We start from the raw sequence: 8328 nt of genomic DNA, 5'->3' as shown, positions 1-8328 counted from the left end.
ATTTCATACTTGCACCTCTGATAAATATGAAAAAATACTCATAAATAGCAAGACTTAAATTTTGGCAGAATCATTCATCATTAAAAAATCAAATGTTTATATTCTAATATTATTTATGACAATACTAACCATTATTACTATTAAAACAGGAGCTGTGCAACAGAGGCCTCTTGATGTTGAATTGATACTTCCACTATCTTACCATTATATTAAATAGGTTGATAAAAGCAAGAATTCAACCATATCTGGAGGGCCATACATTGTTTAGACTTCCTTTGTCATATCACATTATGTTAAGCATTTGCCATTCCATGCTTCTTTGTGGAACTTTCAACTTCTGTATCACTTTTGCATTTAATGTCAAAGTTCCACAATCCTATGTCAGCACAGACACTATACACATTTAAACAATTTCCTCAGAAATGCGGTGGGTAGCCATATTACATAATGAACAGGATAACAATCAAAACAGGACAACAGCAATCCTTTATCAAATATTGACACTTAAAAAAACCCATTAAAATATCCAAAGAAATACTGGGCAAATGTAATGCAATTTGAAGGTGTTAACTATAACTATTTGCACTGCACAGGTGAAATTAAAAAACAGTTAAAGAATCCTTCTTGCAATGAACTCATTTGAGCTAATGAAGATGATACATTTATCCCTAAAAATATCAAAATATAAAATCTGTGCACTGACAAAATTGCCAAGTACAAAAGGCCACACTACTTACATCTGCATGTATACTACACTAATACATTACTACATCCTATGTTTTGGAGAAAAACTTGATGTGTATGAAGGCCAACACCAGCTACACAGCTAGCAACTTCGATTTCACATTGTTGTGCACATTATATTAATATATTAAATTTATAAGCCCCGATTCTCAACTCTGAGCACTTTACAAATTGTTAAAAACATTTAAAAATAAGGAACAATATAAAAACAGAAAAAGAACACCAAAGAGCAGAGGAACTAACCTAGATGTTAGCAATGAAAAGAAAGAAAGGAAGGGGTAACAATTGTACTTGACAAAGGCCTGGGCAAACAGCCAGGTCTTTATGATCTTTTGAAATACCAACAGGGTGGGAGCCCTTCAAACCATTATTCCACAGGACAGCACTGCTACAGGGAAGGTGCACTTCTGGGGCCCTGACAGGTGTTATTCTTTAATCAATGGAATCTAGAGGGCGCCAAGTCTGCCAGATGAAAGTGAGCTTATCCTTTCTGCTTTGAATCTATTCAACAAACAATAAGTAATAAACTGCATACTTTATTCATTTATTTGTATCTAAAAACAGACATAGCCTACTAACGTAGTGTAGTATCATTTAGATCAGGGGTGTCAAACTCGCAGCCCATGGGCTGGGTGCATCATGCACTGGCCACCCCCACACCCGGTTTAACTAAGGGGGGAAAAAAGTCCCTCCGTGGCGATGCGGGTTTGACACCCCTCATTTAGATGATATGACATTAATTTGATACATAAACTTTGCAAGCTTATCAATGCCTACTTAGGAGAGTTAACAAAAAAGCAGAAAAAATAGGTGGAACCCCATCTTTTCCCATTAACTCATAGTCCCTCTACTTATTTTACTACAAAATTAGCACAATTACACTAGTTTACTCATATCTGAATGCTATGTGGCATAATTACACATTCCCTCCCCCTTGCTCTCTGCTCTCTATCAAACATTTTATTAGCATATTGATGCATTCTCATATTTTCTTTTTATTTTATTGTTCCATTATTTTACTTCTATTTTGTTTACACTCTTTTCAATTTTTTTGTTTTATTGTTGTAAGCCACTTAAGAGTAGCCCCATGGCAAGATACAAGGCAAATAAATTTAACGAAGAAAAAATTAATACAAATTGAAGTCACAGCAGCTTCAATTATATTCTATGGGCCACCATTTATCACTTGAAAGAAGGCCAACCCACCTCACAGAGTTGTTGTGGTGGGGGAAAATAGGAGGTAGAAATGCATGGAAAATGCATTGGATATGTATGCCACCTTATTTATAAAAAATAATACAATAAATGAATAACCCTGGCAAAACCAGCAATGCAGTAGATATGCAGACTGGGGGAGGGGGGGAATATGGGGAATATTTAAGGACCTAGTACAGCTTTCACCAACCCTGTAACTTCCAGAAACTCCTAGCCTACAACTATAACTTCCTAGAATTCCTTGCATACGTGATAGGTAGAGCCCCGGTTATTAACAGATATCACCCATCTCCTCCCACTTATGACTGTATGACTGTAACTTGTTGCTTGTATCCTTACAATTTATATTGATTGTTTCCAAGTATGATTTGATAGCTTATTTGTACCCTATGACTATCATTAAGTGTTGTACCTTATGATTCTTGACGAATGTATCTTATCTTTTTATGTACAGAGAGCATATGCACCAAAGACAAATTCCTTGTGTGTCCAATCACACTTAGCCAATAAAGAATTCTATCTTCTATCTATCTATCTATCTATTATTCTTATTAAGATAAATGTTAAAACTGTGAATAGCAAGAGGCTGTCTTAGGAGTAAACAAACAATAGCAATCTTAATAATTAAATAGCTCTAGATATATATTTGGCATTTCTTATACCAAGAAACAATTCTGACCACCATCATTAGTTATAACTAAATTAACAATTATTTAGCTGGTCCAAAATAGGGCTATCAATTTCATTGCTATTGTAATTTTTTTTTCATCTCCACTTTCTTTAGTTTTCTTCCTATTAAATGTTTCCAACCACATTGTTTCTACACTGTGAAATGCTGAAGGTATGTCCTTCATTCTCTAATACATCACAAACTGTTATTTATGTCAGCTCCCTTCTGGCAAACCCAAGATACTCCATTGAGCAGAGAGCATACTACCTCCTCACCTAAAAAGGAGGAACATTTGGCTTATATTTTACTTCAGTGAGCCTACAGTCACAGAGGCCTTCTGAAAAATCCTATGAATTCAAACTATGACTGTTGAAAATGAGGAAGTGTGTCATTAACCTCAGGTGGGATGTCACCATCCCCAATGCTCACCTTATATTGTAGACCTACTCACTTCCCCCAAAATGTTTCACATTGCCTTTAGCATCCAAACTACACCCCCCACACACCCACCTTATTTTAATAGATCACCATTTATAAAAAAAAAAATGGTCAAAAATTGTTTGGAACCCTTTTTTCTAATCTGGACCTTCTAACTGTTAACATTAGGTCTCCTAGTAGCTTTCACTATTAGCCAAACTGAATTAGGGCTTAGGGGAGTTACTTTCAGTTTGAACTAAATCTCCTGTCCTGGATCGATTTATCCAGCCTGTCCAATGGAGCAGAGGCAATGGAAGACATACCAAATCCCGAAAAATTCACAATAGTGCTAATTGACTAATTTTTTACGCCGACATGCACAACTAAGGACGGAAAAGGGAAGCCAACGGCTCCTAAAAAGGGCTGCCAAAAAGCAGAGTCAGGCTACAGAGGGGCTAGGAGGAGGAAAGTGAAAGCAACAAGGTCCACCTTGGGGCAAAGAAAATGGGCACCACATGGCTTCCCAAGCTCTCCTCCCCGGGGGAAAGGCGGATGCAATTCTCGCCCTCCTCCAGAGCCACAGCGAGAGAGAAAGCTTCGGGCCCATACCTCCTCAGTCAAACGGACTCTGACGAGAAGGTCACACCAGGCGAAGAGCGCGACCACCCCCGACCGCGTCACGGACCAAACTCACTCCACACCGGAAACGGGAGGGCGGAAGTTCGGAGTTGCCGCGCAAAGAGAGCTTCCGTTTTACAAACGGGATATAGTCCCTGTAACTGTCAAAGCGAGGGGCGGTCTTGCCTCCCGCGCGCCAAAAAGTGGGCGCGGCTTCAGTTTGGCGCCGGGGGCAGGTATTCGTCTCTCTCTCTCTCTCTCTCTCTCTCTCTCTCTCTCTCTCTCTCTCTCTCGTTCGCGCATGGGCAGGCGTCGAGTGTGGGCTGCCCGAGGAAAAGGGCTTTTATTTAGCGGCGTTTCTGCTTGATCTTAGATAAATCGCCGAGGGGGTTTCTTCTAGTGCAATTCTTCGAGAAATTTTGATTTCATACGTTTATTTCAGTTGTACGTCTTCACCGTGCTTTTTTTAGCTCGCGAATTAACCCCTTCTTGTTCTTTGGCGCAATCAGAAATAAATCCAATTACTTTCAATCGCATTTGTTCCTGGCAACTTCGACTGTTCTTCCAATTTTCGCTCTATATTGCTGCGACCTCGGTTGCCCCGCTTGCTAAATCTTGTTTGTGAACGACATAATAATTACCGAAATAAAATACTTTGCATTAATTTATCCTTGGAATCTTCGTTGCCCCAACCTCTATTAACGGCAGCTTTTTATAACTGTTCAGAAAGATTGCATTGTTGCCAGGCAGGTGAATTATCTAGTATTTTTCTTTTAAAGTGATTTTATTATAGTTACCTTCTTTTATGTACACGGAGAGCATATGCATCAAGACAAATTCCTTGTGTGTCCAATCACACTTGGCCAATAAAAAATTCTATTCTATTCTTACTGTTTTTCCCCAAAGATAATAGTTTTTGGTGGGAAGACTGTAGGTTTAACAGTTTAACAGTTAAACTAACATTTTTTAAAAAAAAAATAGTATACAGTGTATTTTAGGATGTAGAATATGACATCTTTTAACAACCATGATAATGATTGTACTAGGTGAAAATATTTTAGAAGAAAATATTAGGATGTAATATTAGACATTACTTTTTTAACAAAATATTTTGGTTTAATACCAAATAAGTAACAGAAGGCAATAGATTATCAGGTAATTCAGTTCACTGTATCATTTTACAAAAATAAATTCTCTCTTCGTTTAATGGGGGTTATTCATGGATGGGCAATAGAGTTGTAATTTTATTTTTGAAGTCAACAAAAACTTTAGATTCCTATTATGAAAAAAGTCCTAACATGCTTTGAAGCTTGCTATCCATCAGCTGACTGAATATAGCTTCTCTGAGTGAGGGTGCCTTTCCCGCTGCCTTGAAAGAGGCGGTGGTGAGGCCCCTCCTCAAGAAGCCTTCCCTGGACCCGGCTGAATTAGCTAACTACCGTCCGGTCTCCAACCTTCGTTTTGTGGCGAAGGTTGTTGAGAGTGTGGTGGCACGACAACTGCCCAGGCACCTGGATGAAGCTATCTATCTGGACCCGTACCAGTCGGGCTTCAGGCAGGGGTACAGCACAGAAACGGCATTGGTTGTGTTGGTGGATCTCTGGAGGGCTCAGGACAGGGGTTGCTCCTCTGTCCTTGTCCTGTTAGATCTCTCAGCGGCTTTTGATACCATCAACCATGGTATCATGCTGCAGCGGTTGAGGGGGTTAGGAATAGGGGCCACCGTTTTGCAGTGGTTCTCCTTCCTCTCCGACTGCTCGCAGTTCGTGTTGACGGGGGCAGAGGTCAACTTCGAGGCGCCTTGCATGGGGAGTGCCGCAGGGGTCGGTCCTCTCGCCCCTTCTGTTCAACATTTAAGTGAAGCCGCTGGGTGAGATCATCTGTGGTTTTGGGGTGAGAGTCCATCTGTACGCTGATGATACTCAACTGTACATCTCCACCCCAGACCACCCCAACGATGCCCTTGATGTGATGTCTCGCTGCCTGGAGGCCGTGCGAGTCTGGATGGGGAGAAATAGGCTCAGACTCAACCCCTCCAAGACCGAGTGGCTGTGGTTTCCGGCGCCGCTATATAGTCAGCTGGTGCCATCGCTGACTATTGGGGGTGAATCTTTACCCCCCACAGAGAGGGCCCACAATCTGGGCGTCCTCCTGGATGCACGGCTGTCTTTAGAAGAACATATGACGGCCGTGGCCAGGGGGGCTTTTTATCAGGTTTGCCTGATCCATCAGTTGCGGCCCTTTCTGGACCACGACGCCTTGCGCACAGACACTCACGCCCTTGTCACCTCCCGACTGAACTACTGCAATGCTCTCTACATGGGGCTCCCCTTGAAAAGCACCCGGAGGCTCCAACTGGTCCAGAATGCGGCCGCGCGGGTGGTTATGGGCGCAACTCGTTGTGCCCACGTGACACCCCTCCTGCGTGAGCTGCACTGGTTCCCAGTGGTCTTCCAGGTGCGATTCAAGGTGTTGGTTACCACCTTTAAAGCACTCCATGGCATTGGACCTGGGTACCTTCAAGACCGTCTTCTGCCACCAGTAGCCTCCCACCGGCCAGTCCGCTCCCACAGAGAGGGTCTCCTCAGGGTGCCATCAGCCAAATTATGTCGGCTGACGACACCCAGGGGGAGGGCCTTCTCTGTGGGAGCCCCTGCCCTTTGGAATGAACTCCCCCCAGAAATTCGTAAAATCTCTGATATCCGTGTATTTCGCTGTGCCCTCAAAACCATGTTGTTCCGCCAGGCTGGGCTATCAATATAAAGATTTTAATTGGTTTTAAATGGGATTTTAAATTCAGGGTTTTATAAATTGGGCCTATTATTTAATAATTTTATTTTTAAATATTGTCTGTCTTTGTGTTTTTAATTAGGCTGTACACCGCCCTGAGTCCTTCAGGAGAAGGGTGGTATAGAAATTAAATAAATAAATAAATAATAAATAAATAAATAAATAAATAAATAAATAAATAAATAAATAAATAAATAATATGCTTCAGGGTAGTGTATCTTCAAAGTACTAGTGCTAAACTGAGAGTTGCTATGAACTTTCAGTCACACTATAGAAGTTACTGCTTTTCTGTAGTGTCATTCAACAAAGATGGTCCTGAATTAATTTACCACAAAACTGTTTTAAAAATTCTGCTGTTCTAATATCTCATTTTGCATTTTATATTAAAAGGTTCCTACATGGAATTTCTATGAGGTCCTAACAAATTTTCATACTTAAACTTGGTGATATCCTCTGAACAGCCTTGATGCAAAGACTGAAAAAATATCCAGAGAGCTATGGAGTTTATGTGTAGGCAAGAGGAATGTGTAGGAAAAGTGCGTGCATCTCTGCCCAATATAAAACTAGCAAGGTTTACAATAGTGTATTTTGGGTATTGGCTTGGAATTTTCTACTGTTTTTATAATTTCATCTTTGTACTTGCATTTCCCCAGAGTCCTTTGTGATGGGGTGGGGTTATAAATATGGTTAACAAGTGGAATTAATTTGTAGCTTGGCATAATACAGGAAATATTGGCATCATTTGCTCAATACTCTTGATCTGGATAAAATGGAATTGAGTAGTTCATTATGTTGTAGGAAACCTAATCCTAGTTTTATATTGTATAAATCATGCTATCACATTAAGATGTAAAATGATTTATTCATAAAGTAGAGCACATTATATAAACAGCACTTGTGATTTTATGGATAGATACATCTTTTAATCACCTGAGGAAACAAAAGAGGAAGTTGTTTATAGAAGGCTACCAAACGAGGGTCCCTGAGCAACTCTGGGCAAAGAGAATTAGAATTAGAATTCTTTATTGGCCAAGTGTGATTAGACACACAAGGAATTTGTCTCTAGTGCATAAGCTCTTAGTGTACATACAAGCAACAAGTGATAAATCATTATTATAATCAAAAAATATGTTCATCATAAATCATAAGCTACAACACTCAGTGATAGTCATAGGATACTAAATAAGTAATCAACATAAATCATACTAGGATATTAAATAAAACTATATAAATCATAAGATACAAGCAACAAAGTTATGGTCATAAGAAGATAAGGAATAGGTAATAGGAAAGATGAGAAGGATAATAGTAATACCGCCCTACTAGATAGATTGATAGCGTTGTGGGAATTAGTTGTGAAGATTACCATGTGGAAGGCTTGCTGCCTAATCCTGTCCTCATATACTTCTCTCAGAAGTGAGAATCGTTAGTGGTTCACTGAGAAACCAAAGGAAATGAAGCAATTAGAGTGATGTGCAGAATGTCTTCTTCAGGAAAAAGAAAACCCTTTCTGTTCCTGCCTGCTTATTTGAAAAGTATAGGAGATGACCAGGCTGAGCCTGAGGGAAGGGTCAAATGTGTCATTAGTCTCAAGTCCCTTTGTGCCCACGACAGAACTAAGTCAAGCTCACCTTCAATTCCCTTGACTTATCTACCACCAATTTACGTTGACCATTAGTAGCTCAGATTCTTTTTTTTTTTTATTGAAAAAGTTTTAAAACAAACACATTTTCCCCACAACCCCCCCTCCCAACCCCCCCTCCCCCTCCCCGACTTCCCAGAGCAGAACACAAGGTATTTCTATTGATCTTTAACAATAATCTAAATTGCATAACCAATCATTAAACTAACATCCCTATAAAAAAAAATTCTTA

Source organism: Pituophis catenifer, unplaced genomic scaffold, assembly GCF_029215685.1.
Source record: "Pituophis catenifer annectens isolate HBS135680 unplaced genomic scaffold, rPitCat1.0.hap2 SCAF_1, whole genome shotgun sequence".
Lineage (NCBI taxonomy): Eukaryota > Metazoa > Chordata > Lepidosauria > Squamata > Colubridae > Pituophis > Pituophis catenifer.
The sequence above is the reverse complement of the archived record's forward strand: the minus strand, read 5'-3'. Positions refer to the sequence as shown.